Here is a 20,748-nt window from a genome sequence, read left to right as displayed (position 1 = left end):
GGCTCCTTGGCCTTTTCTAAGGTGTCCCAACACTATTAAAATGAGGTCAAAGGTACCAAGTCTAAAATTTCCTAAGTCAAGGGGTGAAATGGTTTTTCATCTTATAATCGGAACCTACTGTGCACAGTGTGTGGTAAGCTTAAAGTGGAAGAAATAAGGTTGAATTCAATAGAAGTTTCAACAATTCATCAACTTTAATAAGCATAATACAAACTCTAAGTCAAGTAAAAAGACAAAAATTCAATTTCTACCATTTCATTTTGAGAATTTTTCCTTGATAACCATGAAAAGTATTCAAAATAAAAAAATTAAAAAAATTTAAATTTTTTTTAAAAAGTAACTAAATTACCATTTATAACCTGGCATTATAAACAATACTTTCTTCCTCAACTCTCCCCCCAACCATGCTGAACATTGCCCACAATGTTTGAAGAGCAATTGAAAATAAAGGAAGGAAGTGGTACCTCCTGAGTGGAATAGAGTCTGAATTGTATATGAGAAACCACATGATTCAAAAAATAACAAATAATAATAATAATAATAATGAGTAGAGGAAATAAATAAAAATATGCCAAGTATACTAGAAAATGATGGATATGTATTACTTTAAGAAAGTACAATATGAAATATGCACAAGTAATACATCCAATCCCAGTATATAAAACATAAAAAAAACATGGGATTAACAGTTCTACTGTAATAAGTAAATACAAAAAGTAGATAGATATTAGATAGTGGTGGGAGGATCATGTGGAGACAATGGCTCTGCTGTGGTCTCCTGAGTGCTCTGGATAAGAGTCTCGACCTCTGTTGTAGTAGTCTCCTCATGAGACATAGTCTGCTTTGTTGGAGTAGCCTCCTCAAATTGAATAGCTTGCTCAACTGGAGTAGCCTCCTCAGATGGAATAGCTTGCTTAGCTGGAGTAGCCTCCTTAGATGGAGTTGTAGGCTTTGATGGGCCAATCATATCATGCTCAGGTTGTAGCATAATACCCAAATGTTGTTGTATCTTACTCAGGATGGAAGTATGCTAGGTTTGCATGGCAATAAGCTGATCTTAATGTGCACATATGACTGCCATCTGCTGGAAGAGAACACCTTGAGTGGTGCTCAATGTCTGCAATGTATGACATAAGCCTCTAAACTCTGAAGTGGATATGGTGATAGAGGACTCAGATGGAGGAGGTGCTGATGTAGTTGGTACAACTGGTGGAGCTTCAGGAGTGGTAGGATGAGCAGAAGATGTAGCCTCAGGCGTGGGCACTATAAAAGGTGTTGCAGGGGCAGGTGGTATGATCTCTGTAGGTATCTCAGCTTGTTATGCCTGTTGTGCCTATGGTGGCTGCTCATTCTGTGGTGGCTCTGGAGGTGCTGGCATATCTGGGGCTCCTGGAGGTGCAAAATAGGTCGTTAAATGATTCCATTTGTCGAGAGTGAATAACTCTCAGCAAATGTGGCGGCGCTCAAGCTGAGGCTCAGAAGGATAGCCCAAATGCTCTAATATCTGATAGAGCAGCCTGGGAAAAAGTAATGGAATGGCATCTGCTCTCTGGAGCTTCTTCCTATGGACCTTCTCTTCAAAGTGGAGAAGAGAGGTCATAATCAAATGATGAGGGCCAAAGTAGAAACCCTCTGATATCTGGAATAAAGCCTCCCATATAACTCCTCTCCTCTACTCCATATGCTGAAGTGGAAATATGTTGGAGTGTAACACCACATCTACAAGGAGCATCCCAGGTGGAAGCACTCAGGTGGATTTCGCAAGCTGAAGGTCTCCATTTCACAGCTAAAGGCTGATTTCGCAGCAATCACCTTGTGATTTCGTAGCCAAAGGTTGATTTCGCAACTGCGAAATTGGCCTTTAGCTTGGTGTGATTGGCTTCCAATGGCTATAACTTCTTCATTTCAACTTTGATTCGTGTACCATTTGAAGCATGGGATTTCTGACTTCTCGAGCTTCGAAACAACATCTAGTATGTGTGAAATGGACTCCAGAAAGTGCTCTAAATGTGTCCAACAATTGCTATCCTCTTGAATTCTTCATGTTAGATTTTCTCATTGCTTTCCCTCCTTGCATTCATGATTTGCTTTTGGAAAAGGACTATAAAGCTTCAAAGCTTGGGTTCTTCATGTAAACGAGCTTCCAATTGCTTTGCCAAGGATGCTATAGAACTCTCCTCAATCTTGGATTGCTTTGGTGATCAAAATACTATAAAAAACATAAAAACTTAACACAATTTGATTAGAAAAGATTGCAAAGGTACTTAATATGCTAATTAAGTTAAAAGGGTAATACTTACTACTCAAAACTGTTTAAAAGAGTTAGTTACAAGCTACAAAATAACCCTTTTTGAGTAGTAATCACTCCCCCCAACCGACATATTGCTAGTCCCTTAGTAATGAAGGAGAGAAAAAGTAAAATAAACAGTAATATACTTTACAAAATCATGCTGATCACTTCAAAAAAATTTAAGTGGCATGATGATCTTACTCTCACATGGAACATTAGAGATATAAAACTCAAATTTCAATAAGAGCTATCAAATACCTTCTCTAATCACAATTCATAAAGAGAAGGCATTATGCAAATTGAAGCTTTAAAATGATTTCCACTTCCAAAGGGCCAATCCTAACTCTTCCACAAAAATCTAATTCTTACTTGATAGTTTCCAAATATAGTATGCTAAACTAATCTCTCCCTCTAACCTAGTTCTTTTTTAACACTTAGCAAACTGACAAAATTTAATAGGCTAAGAACACACCCTTTTGTTTCATAATTTTTTTTCATTGGAGGAGTACAAGGCTTAAGGGTATTCTTTTCTAAATTGTCCATGTAACGGGGGTCCATCGATAACTCCCAACCAATTAAGGTTTAGGGCATCAAGCTTTAAGGATCTTTCAACCACTAACACCTCGGATTTTACCCCGGACTTTTGAGAATGTATTTTAATACCCAAGCACCTACAGTATGTTAAACTCCACCTATTCACCTTTGTAATGAGCATTGAGGTCGATGACTCCCAACCAATGAAGGCTTAGGGAACCAGGTTTAAAATATTTTCACCATATACCCCTCACACCTTGCTCGAGTTTCAAGGCAAGCAAACATTTTTCTTTTTTCTTTTTTCAAAGGCTCATTGGCTTTTTATAAGGTGTCCCAACACTATTAAATGAGGTCAAAGGTACCAAGTCTAAATTTTCCTAAGTCAAGAGGGAAATAGTTTTTCATCTTATAATCGGAACCTATTGTGCACAGTGTGTGAATAGCTTAAAATGGAAGAACTAAGGTTGAATTCAATAGAAGTTTCAACAATTAATCAACTTTAATAAGCATAATACAAACTTTAAGTCAAGTAAAAAGACAAAAATTCAATTTCTCCCTTTTTAGTTTGAAATTTTTTCCTTAATAACCATGAAGAGTAGAATAAAAACTTAAAAATTTTAAAATCAAGCAAAAAACAACTAAATTACCAAAATAACTTAGCATTAATGACAAAACTTCCTTCCTCAACTCTCCTCCCCCCAACCAAGCTGAACATTGTCCTCAATGTGACAAGAGCGATTGAAATTGCAAGGAGGAAGTGGTACCTCCTGAGTGATATGAAGTTCGAGTAGAATAGGAGAAACCACATGTTTCAAAAACAATAAAAGATATGAGTATAGGAATTAAAATAAAATTATGCCAAGAATACTCAAAAAATGATAGATATGTATCACTTCAAGAAAGTACACTATAGAGCAAAACAAGTACTACAACAAATCCCAATTTATAAAACATAAAAAAACATGGGATTATAAGTTCTACTAAAGTAAAGAAATAGAAAAAAGAAACTATGTAAATGATCAGATAGTGGTGGGAGGATCATGTGGAGATGATGGCTCGGCTGTAGAGGTCGGAATGCTCGGGATGGATGGCTTTATCTCTCCTGTAGTAGTCTCCTCTGGGGGCATAGTCTGCTCTGCTAGAGGAGGGCCCTGTGATGGATCTATAGGCTCTGATGGGATAGGAATAGCATGCTCAAGAGGCAATATAATACCCAGGTGCTGCTGTATCTGCCTAAGGATGGCAGTATGCTGGGTTTGGGTGGCAATAATCTACTCCTGATGGGCACGTATAGCTGTCATCTGCTGGGTCAGGATGCTCTGAGAAGTGGTCAATGTCTGAAAAGTGTGACATAGGCCTCAAAACTCGGAAATGGATATGGCGATCCTAGACTCAGATGGAGGAGGAGGCTCTGATGTAGATGGTATAACATGCGGAGTCCCTGGTGTGGCAGGAGGAGCAGAGGGTGCAACGTCAGGCATAAGCCCTGTAATGGGCACTACAGGGGCAGGTGCTCTCATGTCCATAGGTATCTCAACCGGCTATGGCTCCTCTAGACGCTCTGGTTGTGGAATCTCTGGATCCTCAAGTCCAGTTGGGGCTCCTGGCTGTACATCATAAGCTGTCATACTCGTCCATTTGTCAAGAGTGAATATCTCTCGACAAATGTGTTTGCGCTCAAGTTGAGGCTCAGATAGATATCCTAAGTGCTCCAAAATCTGACATAGCAACCTTGGGAATAAAAGTGGAATGGCATCCACTCTCAGCAGCTTCTTCCTATGGACCTTTTCTTCAAAGTATAGAAAGGCGGTGATTCGTTCCCAATTGGTGTATCCACTGATTCATGTCCTCTCAATGGTCCCCGAAAACGGCGCCATTTGATTCGTGCCCAGCTGGTGTCCCTTGATTTCGGTCCTCAAATGGGAGTAATCAATAAAATTTATAACCTATTACACCATGTACTAGGATAGCCTCAGCTAGCATAGCATAGTGGCTCTAGGATCGTTCATTGGGATGGGTTTTCACTTCACAATTGATATTAATTCAAAGCTGAATTGGTGTTTTTTCATTTCAAGGTTAGCTCTAAAAGAAAACATAAAGATGTTTGAAAAGGTTGGTTTTAAGTTAACCAAAAATAGTAACTGATTTTAATTACAAAGAAAAGTGTTTCTTGGAGTTTCAGATCACTAAGCTCAAGTTCCTAATACAAAAAGAGAGTTCCGATCACTTGAATCTTTTCCTTGCATTGGGGATTTAACATATAGTTATTTCCCGAACCGGTGTGGTACAAATACTTCCCTTTAATATGTTCAAACACTAAATCCCTCTCACTGATGCATCTTGCAATGGTTTATACCTCTCACCTAGTATTGGCCATTCAAGGTGATCCTTAACCTTGGATTACCCATCAAAAGCTCGCAAGAGATAACTAATGGATGTCTCCTTGGAGTCCAAAATCTTACCAAGTGTTGGTCATTCTAGAAAATCCTACCTTTAAACCACCTCCCAAAGGTTCGCAAGAGATAAACTAGTGCATCTCAATGGATGGAGATCACTTGCCTTACCAAGTGTTGGCCCAGGTGATTTAAAGGCGTTTTAAGTTAACTAAAAACATAGAAACCATTAACGGGTCACACTTTCTATTCATTAAAAGCTGAAACAACAAAACTTCCAATTTTTGCATTCGGAAACTTACCCGACTTTCTTCACTCCAAGAGACAAAGAGCCTAGCCACTCATCATCTGAGGAAACATCCTCAGAGTTTGATTTGCTAGAAATAAAAATATGAAGGAAAAATAGAGCAAGTGCTCTGTAAAATATATTTCTTACTATCGTCGATTACATATCTGATATATGATATGTGTATTCTTTTTACATTGGTTCAAATATATATATAGAGAAGATATTTTCTAAGAAATATCCCAATAATATCTTTGACTGATTACAAGGAGAAAATAGAAATTTACACAAAATGTCTTGAGAAAAAATCTAACTTAGTTGGTAGCAAATATCTGAGATTGCACAAGTGGATTTCGCACGTTGAATTGTCCATTTTGCAAGTTTGAACTTTGATTTTGCAAGCTGAATTTGTGATTTTGCAACTTGTTTCGCAGCTTGGAGGTGATTTGGCAACGTGGTTCACAGCTGCGAAGATGGAGTTTCAACTTGCGAAGTGGCACACGTGTGCTTTTAGGTGGTTTCACAACTGCGAAACACCTTGTGAAATTTCGCAAGTGGATTTCATTTTGCAGCTGCGAAATGGGCTTTAGGCTACGAAATTTTGGCAGCTCATTTCACAATTGCGAAATTTTCACACCGGTTGTCTTCAAAAGGTTATAACTTCTTCGTTTCAGCTCCGATTTGCACACCGTTTGAAGCGTTGGACTCCTAACTTCCCGAGATTCGAAACAACATATAGTATACATCAAATGGACTCCATAAAGTACTCAAAATATGTCCAACAGTTGTTGTCCTCTTGAATTCTTCATGTAAATGAGCTTCCATTTACTTTTCCATTGATTATATAAAGCTCTCCCTCATTCTTGGATTGCTTTGGTGATAAAAAAACCATAAAAAACACCAAAACTTAACACAATTTGATTAGAGACGATTGCAAGGGTCCTTAACATGCCAATTGAGTTAAAATGTAATAAATACTACTCAAAAGTGTTTAAAAGACTTAATTACAAGCTATAAAATAGAAATTTTTGAGTAGTAATCAGGCGGCCATAATGAGATGATGAGGGCCAAAGAAAAATCCCTCAGATATCCTGAACAATGCCTCTAACAAAGCTCCTCTCCTCTGCACCATATGCTAAAGTGGATAAATGTTGTGGCACATAAGTGCATCTATAAAGAACATGTTAGGAGGGAACTTCTTTCTCAACAGATATGGGCGTGTGGATGCCCCTTTGGACAGTATATGAACCATGTCATTTTGGGAAGGATGAGCCCAGACTCTATAATCCTCTGGACGTGCTGCGTCATAGGGAATGTGCAGGGACTCTGCTATATGTGTGGCTCCCAAGATACCATGGCGTTCGTCAATGGTGAAGTGGATGATAGTAGGATCCCGGACGCGATGTGTAGTCATAGACTGATAAAAGTCTAATGCTACATGGGGATAGAAAAATCCCTAGGAGTCATCAAGTGCTCCATATGATATCTCTGGAGTAGATGGAAGGAATCTATGAGCTTTGGCTGAAGCCTAAAGGTAGCTCTATCAAAGCAAAGCTCTGAGTGGAATGGCCTAGCCTGTTAATCCAAATTACCCTCAATGGGTGGCTGAGTGACCATGTGCCCCCTGATAACCACCTCAGGAGTCATCCCAAAGAGAATCTGAGACTCTGTTGTAGGCGGTTGAGGTGGCTGAGGCTCGGATGAAGGCTCTGATGGCTCAAGTGGGGCTGATATCCTTGCTTTCTTCTTAGGAGGATGGCTACCTGACTTTTTGGCACGAGAGGAGCTTGCCCCGGGTGTGGTGGGTGGTCTCCTCATCTCATATCGCCTCGAAGAAGAACTCAGAGGCGCGTCCTCTACTGAAGGTGGGACGGCCAGTGGCTGTGAAGGCTCAGTCATGGAGCCTTGCACAGAGGCCACTCTATGTGTTTTGGGGAGGCCTGAAGGAGATGAGGTTTTAGCTCCTCGGGTTTTTGCCATGGCTGACTCAGAGATGTTTGAGAGAAGGTGGCCAGAGGTGCGCGCGTGACTTGGGCTCAGATGGAGGTCCTTTGGAAATGGTGCTCTGGCTTGGCTTCTATTTCACAACAAAGGGAGGTTTTCACAAGGAAAATGACCGGTTTAAAGTGAAAAATTGGAATTTAAAAAGTTTAAATTAGAAGCCAAGTGACGGTTGGAATTTTTCGCAAAGGAGGGGGCATTTCGTAGCGAAGTCCCATTTTCGCAGCCAATGATTCATGCCTAATTGGTGTCTCATCTGATTCGTGTCCAGCTGGTGCTCCTTGATGGCAGGAGTAATCAATAAAATTTATAACCTATTACACCATGAACTAGGGTAGCAAAGAAAAAGCTACTATAGCATAGTGGCTTTAGGATCGTTCACTGGGAAGGGTTTCCAAACTGAGAATGATACCAATTCAAAGTGAATTGGTGCTATTTCATTTCAAGGTTAGCTTAAGAAATAAAACACAAACTTTGGTTGAACAAGGTTTGGACTTAGATTAACAACACAGCAAGTGATGGAAATTACTTAAGAAGAAAAACATTCCTTGGAGATTCAGGTTCACAGGGGAGGTTCCTCATGCAATAGCATAGCTCTGGTCAGTTGGTTCAATTCCTCGCATTAGAGAATTAACATAAAGTCAATTCTCTAACAGGTGCTGCACAAATGCATTCCTCAATTGGATTTCGGCTTTAATTCTCTCACTGATGCAACTTGCAATGGTTCGAGCCTCTCACTTAGCCTTTACCATTCAAGGTGATCTTTAACCTTGGACTTCCTTTCACAAGCTCGCAAGAGATAACTAATGGATGTCTCCTTAGAGTCCAAAAGCTTACCAAGTGTTGGCAATTCTAGAAAATCCTACCTTCAAGTCACCTCCCAAAGGCTCGCAAGGGGTAAACTAGTGCATCTCCATGGATAGAGATCACTTGCCTTACCAAGTGTTGGCCCAGGTGACTCCAAGGCGTTTTAAGTTAACTAAAAATGTAGAAACCATTCACGGGACACACTTTCTTTTCATTCATAGTTGAAACCACAAAGCTTCTGATTCTTACACTTGGAACCTTTCCCGGCAACCTTAACTCCAAGGAACTGAAAGGTTTAGTTACTCATTCTCTGGGGAAAATTTCTCAGAGAGTGCATAACTAAGTTGATGCGACTCATGGTAGCTTAGCTTTAAAGGCGTATCAACAAAATTTATACCTTAAATACTATTACTAAAGTAGCCAAGCTACTATAGCATAGTGGTTCTAGGATCGTTCACTGGGAAGGGTTTTCGCAAACACTAGTGATATTCAAATTAGGAAAATAGGTGATTTTCTTATGGATGTTAGCTTTAAAAGAAGATGAAAATGTTTTAGAGAGATATAAACTAATTTAAGCTAACATTAAAGACTAAAATGAAAGGGTGTAAAAACAAGTTTCTCAAAGATATGATAGCTATGCTCTGGCTCTTATGCAAATTGGAAATCTCAGGATAGGCTCCTCGCGTTGGGGTTGCAACTATGGTGATGCTTGCTTCCCGAACCGGTATGGATTTAGCAAATCAAGTTTTAATCCTTTAAAATGGCAAAACAGATGGTAGTGAATTTCATCAATGGTTATTCACCTTAGACTTCCTTTGAATGGCTCGTAAGAGATAACTAATGGTCTAAAGCCAAAAGCTTACCAAATATTGGCAACTCAAAGTCATTCCAGGTGATAAACTCACCTTTCAATGGCCATTGAAATTGGTTCTAATGGATTAATGCAAAACTTGGAATTGAAAACCCCACCTTCCAATAGCTCGTAGGAGATAACTAATGGATGGAAATCCAAAAGCTTATCAAGTATTGGCCGTTGGAAGTTGTCCAAAGGAAATAAAAACCAAACTTTGCATTAACGAACCATTAATGAAAAAACGACTACCTTACCTTCCAGGTGCGAGAAATTTCCATGGGATTGCATCCAAGCCATCACATAACATCCTTACTTTGAGAAACTTAAAGGTTTTAGCCTCTCATCCTTGGGGATTTCATCCTCCAAGGATGTTTGGCTACTAAGAAAATGAGAAAGAAAAGAGAAAAGAAGAAAAACAAAGCTTTATATATTTCTAAGTTAATGTACAGAGGATCGATCCCCTAATTCTCTCTATTCCAATCCTCCCTTTCTGGAGGTGTTGTGCACCTCTATATATAGCAAAATTACAAGATAAAGCCTTATGATGGCTGAATACAAGGTTACAAAAGGAATTTACATGAGAAAATATCAAGCTAAAAATATCTGGGAAGTCGGTGGTGCGTGTGTGGAGAAACAGAGGAAATTTGGCATTTTCGCAAGGTGAATTTCTCCTTGCGAAATTTCGCAATGTTGCGAAATGGAAAAATTTCGCACCATGAGGAAAATCCCCTTGCGAAATTTCGCAAGGAGAAATTCACCTTGCGAAATTTTCGCAAGGTTTGATGCAGTTGTCTTCCGAAGGCCATATCTTCCTCATTTCAGCTCCAAATTGTACACGGTTTGAAGCGTTGAATTCTTGACTTCCTGAGCTTTGAAATGGTATATAGTATGTAGAAAATGGAGTTTGAAAAGTGCCCCAAAAGTGCAAAAGAAGACTGCAGTTGTTGTCCTCTGTTTTCCTCTTCTCCATTGTTCTTGTTTGTGCTCATGTTCAAGCCGGTAAACTTCAAAAATCCTTGCTTTATCTTGTCCAAGTAGCTCCTCCATCATATGGCATGCTTGAATTGATTCATAAGCTGATAAAAACATGTAAACTTGCCACAAAATGGTTAAAACCAATTACTAAGGACCTTAATGAATGAGTTGGGTTAAATGAATATGATTACTACTCAAAGGTGCTTAAAACCATTATAATTAGGTCTACAAAATAGCACTTTTTGGTAGTAATCATAAGTAAATGAAAAAAAATACAATCAAAGTGAGAAGGTAAGGTATAGCTCAAGCTCTGTATTTTACTTTCTTTGAAACTTTTACAAAAGGTTCATCACCCTCAGAACAGGCTCCTCGGGCTCTATTTATATCAAAATTACATTAATAGCTATTACATGGATATTTAGCCATTTTCCTAACTTAAAAGCTAAGGAATCCTATAATTGGTGGCTTACAAGGAGAATTTGGGGATTTAGACAACAAAAATCTAATGAAAAATATCTCCAAGTGTCGGTTACAAATATCGGGAAGCACTAAGGACCATTTCGCAGGTGAAAAAGAGGTCTGCGAAATTTCGCAGACGAACAAAAAGGGCTGCGAAATCACTTCGCAGCAAATGGCTGATTCCGCAGCGCTGCGAAGTTGGCTTTCATCTTGTGGTGTTTGGCTTCCATCGCGTCGTGAAACTTCAGGGAAATCCATAGCACTGTGCAAAAAGGCTGCGAAATCATTCCGCAACAAAAGGGTGATTTCGCACACTTTGCTAAATCCTTCCTTCAGCTTGGAGTGATCGTCTTCCAAGGCTGTAACTCCTTCATTTCAACTCCGAATTGACACGTTTGAAGCATTGGATTGTTGACTTCCTAAGCTTTCAAATGACATATAGCATGCATAAATTGGACTTCAGGAAGTGCTCCAAAAGTGGCTGACATGACTGTCATCAAGAATGCTTCATGACTGATTCTCTTTGCTTCCCCTCCTTGCATTTCAACTTTGCTTATGGCAAAGGCTTCAAAGCTTTGGTTCTTCATGCTTCTAGCTTCCATTGCTTTGCCAAGGATTCCAAATAACTCTCCTCAATCTCATATTGCTTTGGTGATCAAAAAGCTATCAAAACACCAAAACTTAACAATTTGATTAGAATTGATTGCAAGGGCCTTAACATGTTAATTGGGTTAAAAGGCAATAACTACTACTCAAAAGTGTTTAAAAGGATTAATTACAAGCTATCAAATAGCACTTTTTGAGTAGTAATCACTCCCCCCAACTGACATATTGCTAGTCCCTTAGCAATGAAGGAGAGAAAAATAAAATAAAATACCATAATTTACAACATCATGCTAATCACTTCCAAAAAATATTTAAGTGGCATGACTGACAAACTCTCACATGGAACATTAAAGAAATAAAACTCAAATTTCAAAAGAGTTATCAAAAACTTTGCTAAATACCATTGATCAAGGGAATGCATTATGCAAATTGAAGTTTTAAAATCATTTTCACTTCCAAAGAACCAAACTTTATTCTTCCACAAAAATCTAAGTGTAAGATGATAGTTCCGAATATAGCATGCTAAACTAATCTCTCCCCCCAACCTATCTCTTTTCAACACTTAGCAAACTGACCAAATTCAATAGGCAGAGAACACACTTTTTTTTTTTTTTTTTTTAGAAGGTACAAGGCTTAAGGGGCATTCTTTTCTGTTTTGTCCATGTAACGGGGGTCCATCGATGACTCCCAACCAATTAAGGTTTAGGGCATCAAGCTTTAAGGATCTTTCAACCACTAACTCCTCGGATTTTACCCCGGACTTTTTCATATACCCTTTGCCTACCATATGCTAACTCCACCTATCCACCCTTGTAACGAGCATTGAGGCCGGTGACTCCCAACCAATTAAGGCTTAGGGCACCAGGTTTTAAAGGTTTTCACCATATACCCCTCAGACCTTGCTCGGGTTTCAAGGCAAGCAAACATTTTGCTTTCTTTCTTTTTTTTTTCAAAGGCTCATTGGCCTTTCATAGGGTGTCTCAATATCATTAAAATGAGGTCAAAGGTACCAAGTCCCAAAATTTTCTAAGTCAAGGGGGAAATAGTTTTTCATCTTATAATCGGAATCTATTGTGCACAGTGTGTGGATAGCTTAAAGTGGAAGGACTAAACTTGATTTCAATAGAAGTTTCAACAATTGAACCACTTTAGCAAGCATAATCCAAACTCTAAGTTAGATGAAAAGCAAAAGTTCAGTTTCTCCTATTTTAATTTGAAAATTTTTCCTCATAATCCATGGAGATTAAAGTAACAAGCAAAAAACTACAACTAATTTACTAGACAAGGCTGAATTATCAAAATAACTTAGCATACTTCCTTCAACTTAGCAACTTCCTTCCTCATTTCTCCCCCCCCCCCCAACCGAGCTGAGCATTGTCCTCAATGTGATATGGGTGATTGAAATTAAAGGGAGGAAGTGGTACCTCCTGAGTGATATCAATTTCGAATACTGATTGGAGAAACCACATGTTTCAAAAAGAATAAAAGGTGTGAGCAAAGGAAATAAGAATAAATTAATGCTAAGAGTTAACAAAAAACTAGACTTTGTATTACTTTAATCATTTGAGTACAGTTGGAAAGAAGTAATACAAGTAATCCAAGTAATCCCCATATATGATATCAAAATGTGGGGATTTCATATATGACTAACTAAAACAAAATACATAAAAGAAATATATAATAGATATATATATGATCAGATAGGAGGATGATGCTGAGCTGATGGCTTAGGCAGATGGCTCTGCCTCTTCGTAGCTGACTCATGAGGGGCCTGAGGCTCTGTGGCCTGAGATGTGGCCTGCAGTGGTGGGAGTGAGATGCTCATCAGCTGCTGGGAGACCAAGATGATGCTGGAGCTGCCTCAAGATGGTAGTATGCTGAGCCTGAGTGGTCATCATCTGCTCCTGGCGAGCTCGCAAGCTGCCATCTCCTGAGCAAGGCTGCTCTGAGAGGCTGTCAAGGTCTGCAATGCCTGGCATAAATCCCTATACTCAGAAATAGGGATGGCCATCCTTGGCTCAGCTGAAGTGGAGGGCTGTGATGAAGCTGGAGTAACTGGAGGGGCTCTGGCTATGGTAGGAGAAGCAATGGGTATACCCTCAGGTATAAGACGTGGAGATGCTCTCCTAGCAGCTGGTATCTGAGCTGGCTGTGGAAGCTCTGGCTGCTCCATTCTATAAGCTGTCATGTTGCTCCATTTGTCGAAAGTAAAAACCTCTCGACATATCCTCTTGCGCTCCAGCTGAGGCTCTGATGGATACCCAGATGCTCAAGAATCTGACATAGCAGCCGCGGGAAGAGAAGTGGAATGGCATCAGCTCTGGCAACTTCTTCTTATGCACCTTCTCTTCAAAGTAAAGAAGGGCAGCCATGATTAAGTGGTGAGGGCCAAAAAAGTATCCCTCAGAAATCCTAAACAAAGCCTCCAACAGAACTCCTCTCCTCTGGGTCCAATGCTGGAGTGGATAAATATTATGACGCAAGAGTGCATCAATGAGGAACATCCTTGGAGGAAGTTCCCCCTCAACAGATGTGGATTTGTAGAAGCTCCTCTGGACAGGATATGCACCATCTCCAGCTGAGAAGGACTAGCCCATGCTCGGAAATCATCAAAATGGCTTGGCTCATATGGGATATGCAGGGCCTCAGCTATATGACGAGCTCCCAGAATGCCATGTCGACCATCAATGGTAAAATGGATTAAGGTAGGATCTCTGACCTGCTGAGTAGTCATGGACTGATAAAAATCCATGGCTACTCTGGGATAGAAGAAGTCTCGTGGGGTCAGCAGCTGCTCCATGTGATATCTGCGCAGCAATTGGAATGACCCTTCAAGCTCCGGCCGCAATTGGAAGGCGGCTGTGTCAAAACACAGCTCAGAATGAAATGGCCGAGCTCGGCAGTCCAAATTGCCTTCAATTGGTGGTTGAGTGAGCATTGGACGCCTGAGTATCACTTCAGGAGCTGTCCCAGACGGAATTTGGGGCTCAGAAGGTGGCGGCTGGCTTGCTTGAGGCTTCGCCGGCGGTGCCGGAGATGGCACCGGAGAGGGCTCTGGAGATGGAACAGGGGACTGCCCTGTCAAGTCGATGGGTTCCGAGCTTTCCACTCTAGCTCTTTTTGCAGGGGACGGCCCCCTGACCTGGTAAGATAACGCCTCGCCGGAGGCGTCTGAATGCGGCTTGGCTGGCGCTTCTTTGGTGCGGCTTCACAGGAGGCGAAGCAACTTCTGGCCGCGGAGGCTCAGAGGTGAGCTTGAACAGGCGCCTCGCGCGGCGCTGGCTTTCGGCTGGAGGAGAGGAAGATTAGCTCCTCTGGTTCGTGCCATTACGAACTGACGAGGTTTGGCGGCGGTGATGATCGGAAGGGACGACCGGAGGTGCGCGCGCGTCGGGCTATGGAGAGGAGGTGAACGACGGTTGCTGCGACTTTTCCCCTTTCTGAAATGCTTTCGCAGCTTAAATGACCGGTATTTATAAAAATAACGGAATATTAAAGGTCATCTTGGGTTTCGCAGAAGAAAGCCGATTCCGCAGCAAAATTGGGGTTTCGCAAGAGAAAACACTTTCGCAGCCACTTCGCAGCTGCGAAATTGGAGTCACTGTACGCGGAATGGCGCTCGTGTGCCAAAAATCGGTTTCGCAGTTGCGAAACACCCTTCGAATGGAGTTATTGCTGCGGAATTGGGGTTTTTACGCCTTAGAGGTTGAGCCACTTCGCAGCTGCGAAATGGGGCTCCTGTGCTGCGAGTGGCACTCGTGTGCCATTCTTGGATTCGCACTGCGAAAACTTTCGCAGAGGATTCAAAAGTGTTGCGAACTGATTTCGCAACAAATGGCCGTTTTCGCAGAGAATTCCTCTTTGGCTGCGAAATCTCGCAGAGCTCTTTTTCTCCTCTGTTTTTGCTCTGTTTTGCTCCATTTCTCTCCGATTTCTTCCTTTCATTCTTTGCATTTTCTCCACCTGAATCATTCAAAAAGAGAAATTACATAAAAACACACAATTTAAGATCAAAAATTAAGATCAAAAGTATGGATAAAACTTTAAAATTTACAAAAATTTTGGACTTTGGTGAAACCAAGTCCATCAAACCCTTATTTGCTTAGGCTTTTTGAGGCTCAAGGAGGTTGATTTCCTCCTTTTCTGGTTTGAACGGCTCCATGAATGGCTTGAGACGATATCCATTGACTTTAAAGGTGTCCTTGCCATTGGAATTCAATAATTCCACTACCCCATTGATATGTACTTGATGGATAATGAAAGGACCTATCCACCTTGACTTGAGCTTTCCAGGGAATATATGGAGTCTTGTGTCATAGAGTAGAACTCTTTGTCCTTTCTGAAATTCCTTGTTAGAAATTAGTTGATCATGCCACTTCTTCATCCTCTGTTTTACAACTTTGGAATTGATGTAAGCATCATTTCTTAATTCCTCCATCTCATTAAGGTCTAAGCACCTCTTTGCCCCGGCCCTGATCAAGTCCATATTCAGCTTTTTGATTGCCCACCAAGCTTTGTATTCAACTTCCACAGGGAGATGACACGCTTTGCGATAGACAAGACGATAGGGGGACATGCCAAGAATAGTCTTATAAGCTGTTCTATACGCCCATAATGAATCATGAAGCTTAATAGACCAATCTTTTCTGCTTGAACTCACCACTTTCATCAATATGTTCTTTATCTCCCTGTTTGCTAGCTCAACTTGCCCGGAAGTTTGTGGATGATAAGGTGTAGCTACCTTATGCTTCACTCCATACTTGGCTAATAAACTTTCAAAAGGCTTGTTGCAAAAATGAGAACCTCCATCACTGATTATAGCTTTGGGCACCTCGAATCTTGCAAAAATGTTCTCTTTCAGAAACTTGAGAACCACTCTATGATCATTTTGTTTACAGGGGATTGCCTCAACCCATTTAGAAACATAATCCACCCCCACCAAGATATAGGAATTACCAAAAGACATTGGAAAAGGTCCCATGAAGTCAATGCCCCATACATCAAATAGCTCAACTATTAGAATGGGGTTCATAGGCATTTGATTTCTTTTTGTCAGCTTTCCAAGCCTTTGGCATCTATCACAACTTCTACACATGATGTGGGCATCTTTGAACAAAGATGGCCAAGTAAACCCTGATTGCAACACCTTCATAGCTGTTTTCTGAGAGGCAAAGTGGCCTCCACATGCATTCTCATGACAATGGTTTAGAATGCCCTGTTGCTCTTCCTCAGGCACACACTTCCTTATGATCTGATCTGCACAATATTTAAAAAGGAAAGGCTCTTCCCAATAATAAGCATGAATTTTTGCAAAGAAGTGCTTCCTGTCCTGTGCATTCCACTCACTTGGAATTTCACCAGTAACTAGATAATTAGCAATATGAGCATACCAAGGAGTTTTTACTAGAAACATAAGTGATTCCTCAGGAAAGTCATCATTAATAGGCAAGGCATGAGAATTATGTGCTATAGCTAACCTTGAGAGGTGGTCAGCTACCACATTCTCCACTCATTTCTTATCTCTGATTTGGAGATTGAATTCTTGTAACAAAGAAATCCATCTTATCAACCTTGCTTTTGCATCTTGCTTTGTCAATAAATACTTCAAGGCTGAATGGTCAGTGAAAACAATGATGAAAGACCCTACCAAATAAGCACGAAATTTGTCCGAGGCAAATACCACAGCTAACAATTCTTTCTCTATAGTTGTGTAGTTCCTTTGAGCTTCGTTCAATGTTTTGCTTGCATAGTAGATCACATAGGGCTTCCCATCTTCTCTTTGACCAAGCACAGCTCCTATAGCAAAGTCACTGGCATCACACATTAGTTCAAAAGGTAGTTGCCAGTTAGGGGCTCTCACTATTGGAGTTGTTGTTAAAAATTTCTTCAGTTGGTCAAAGCTATCTTGACATCTCTCATCCCATATAAACTTAGCATCCTTAGCTAACAGCTCACAAAGAGGTTTTGAAAGCTTTGAAAAATCTTTGATAAACCTCCTATAGAAGCCTGCATGGCCAAGGAACTGCCTTACTCCTTTTACAGTTGTTGGGGATGGTAGTTTGACAATTAACTCCACCTTTGCTTTATCAACTTCAATGCCTTTTTCGGAGATGATATGGCCAAGGACAATTCCTTGACGTACCATAAAATGACATTTCTCCCAATTGAGCACCAAGTCTTTTTCAATGCATCTGTGAAGAACCGCTTCCAAATTGACTAAGCATTCCTCAAATGTACCTCCATATACGGTGATGTCATCCATGAAAACCTCCATAATTCGCTCCACCATATCATGAAGATACTCAACATACACCTTTGGAATGTTGCAGGTGCATTGCATAAACCAAAAGGCATTCTTCTGTAAGCATATGTTCTAAATGGACATGTAAAAGTGGTCTTTTCCTGATCTTCCACAGCAATCTCAATTTGAAAATACCCTGAATACCCGTCCAAAAAACAGTAGAACGGATGGCCAGAGACTCTCTCCAACACTTGATCGATAAATGGCAATGGAAAATGATCTTTCCTGGTTACTGCATTCAACTTTCTATAATCAATACACACCCTCCACCCTGTAGTGAGGCGCGTAGTGACTTCTTCTCCTTCTTCATTCTGAACCATAGTAATCCCTGACTTCTTTGGTACCACTTGAGTAGGACTCACCCAAGAACTATCAGAAATAGGGTAAATAATACCTGCTTGAAGTAGCTTCAGCACTTCAGCTCGCACAACCTCTGGTAAATGAGGATTCAATCTTCTTTGAAGTTGACGAATTGGCTTAGCTTCCTCCTCCATATATATATGATGCGTGTAAACTAAAGGACTAATGCCTTTCAAATCATATATTTGCCATCCTATTGCTTTCTTACACCTCTTGAGAACTTCCAGAAACACTTCTCTTGATGACTGGTCAGAGATGAAGATATTACGACAGGACATTGATTATTTTCTTCAAGGTATGTATATTTCAGCTCCACGAGTAGAGGCTTCAAATTGAGTTTTGGGGTCTCTTTTTCAGCATCTGCTCCTTCTTCTTTATTGAACAAAGGTAGAATCTCTTCTATCCTCCTCCAACTTTGTAGAGTAGCAAGCACATTAGGGGGTTCAGACAAACCTTCCTCACAATCCGCAAAACTTTCATTCAGCTTGTCTTGCATATTCTGATTGCAGTGCTCCTCTACCAGAGTGTCAATAATACACACTTCCTCTGGACCCTCTTCTTCTTCCGGAGTGATTTGCTTTTTAGACATATAAAAAATGTTGAGATCAAGTGTCATGTTGCCAAAAGTGAGTTGCATGAGCCCATTCCTATAGTTGATGATTGCATTTGAGGTAGCAATGAATGGCCTTCCCAGGATGATAGGAACTAAATTAGCTTCCTTTACAGTAGGATCCGTATCAAGAACAATAAAATCCACCAGATAGTAGAAATTATCAACTTGAACTAAGACATCCTCAATTACTCCTCTGGGAATTTTTACTGATCTATCTGCTAGAGATAGAGTAATTGCTGTTGGCTTCAACTCACCAAGTCTCAATTGCTTGTAGACAGTATATGGAAGCAAATTAACACTTGCTCCCAAGTCTAATAAAGCTTTCTCTACTACCTTTCCTCCAATCATGACTGAAATGGTAGGACTTCCAGGATCTTTGTACTTCAAAGGAGACTTACATTGTAAGATTGCACTTACTTGCTCAGTCAAGAAGGCTTTCTTATTTACAGTCAACCCTCTTTTGATAGTACACAAGTCCTTTAGGAATTTTGCATATGTTGGAACTTGCTTAATCATATCCAACAGTGGGATATTGACTTTAACTTGTCTCAATACTTCAAGAATTTCAGCTGCATTTCTAATCCCCTTCTTCCCATGCAATGCTTGAGGAAAAGGTGGAGAAGTTGATTTCTTCAGCATTTCTTCCTTCAGAAGTCCCTTCTCTGGATTTGCATTCATTGTTGACTCATAGTCCTCTTTCTTTTCACTGATCTCTCCCTGTTTGTCTTCCATTTCCTCCCCTTTTATTGTCTCTTCTTCTTTCTCAACATGTGGCTTAGGTGGTGGCTGCTCAATTTTTTTACCACTCCTTAGAATGATCAAAGCTTTGACATCTTTCATCTGTGATGATTCTCCCTCATGGCTTTCCACTTCATGGACACCCTTAGGGTTTTGGTGGGGTTGAGAAGGAAATCTTCCATTTTCTTGCACTGTATTCAAATTTGTGAGCCTTGATATTGAGTATTGGAGATTGGGTTATATCATTTTGCATTCCATCCATCCTTTTGTTCAGAGTATTCTCTACTCTGTCAAATCTTTGATTAAGTTGAGCATTGATGGCTTTTTGTTCTCCAACAAAATCTCCCACTACCTTGCTGAGATTCAAAATGGCTTGTTCAAGACTTGAAGATTGTTGAGATGGTTGATCTGGCTGTTGGTACTGAGGTGCTCTAGGCTTCCATGAAAAATTTGGATGATTCCTCCAACTTGAGTTGTAAGTATTTCCATAGGGCGCATTGTTATTGGGCTTGAATTGTCCAACAACATTTGCCTGATCTCCAAACATTTCCCTTTCAGCTGAAATTGTAGGGCATTCCTCCACCAAGTGTTCATAGGATTGACAATTAGGACAAAGCTTCACTTGCACTGGTGCTTCAGCAACAGCTTGCACTTCATGCATTTTTTTCAGTTCCAGCTCCTCTAATCTTCTTGTCACAGCTGCAAACTTTGCTTTCGTATCATCCTCTTCTTTCAAAGTATACATCCCAGCCTTAGCATTGAAAGCACTAAGTTCAGACTTCATCTTTCCCACTTCTCCTTTGATTGGTTCATCCCATCCCCGTGAAACTTCAGCTACATAATTCAAGAAATCCATAGCTTCCTCTGGATTTTTGCTCATGAAATCTCCTCCACACATTGTTTCCAGGAGTTGCTTCATTGAGGACGACATCCCATCATAAAAATAGCTCACCAATAACCAAGTATCAAAACCATGGTGAGGACAAGCATTTATAGCTTCCATATATCTTTCCCAACACTCATAGAATTTCTCATTCTCTTTAGCTGAGAAGTTTGAAATTTGCCTTTTCAAGCCATTTGTTCTATGAGTGGGAAAGAATTTCTTAAGGAATTCAGCTTGTAAGTCAGTCCAAGTACGGATACTCCTTGGCCTTAAAGAATTAAGCTAAATTTTGGCTTTATCCTTTAAAGTAAAAGGAAATAACTTAAGCCTCATCAAATCAATTGAAGCTCCTCCCTCTTGGAATGTATTACAAACATCTTCAAATTCCTTGATATGTGCATAGGGATTCTCACTTTCCATCCTATGGAAAGTTGGTAGAAGTGGAACAATATACGGTCTGATCACTAGCTGCTCTGTAGGAGGCACTATACATGATGGTGCACTCATACGAGGTGGATGCATGCGGTCCCTCATTGATCTAAATTCATTGAGATTGTCTTGACGACCTTGGTGACTATGCTGATCTTCAGGTGTAGTTTCCATGATATTCAAGCTCAATTCCAATTCCTTAGTATGAGGTGTATCACTT

Source organism: Vitis riparia, chromosome 2, assembly GCF_004353265.1.
Source record: "Vitis riparia cultivar Riparia Gloire de Montpellier isolate 1030 chromosome 2, EGFV_Vit.rip_1.0, whole genome shotgun sequence".
Lineage (NCBI taxonomy): Eukaryota > Viridiplantae > Streptophyta > Magnoliopsida > Vitales > Vitaceae > Vitis > Vitis riparia.
This window is presented reverse-complemented; position numbering follows the sequence as displayed.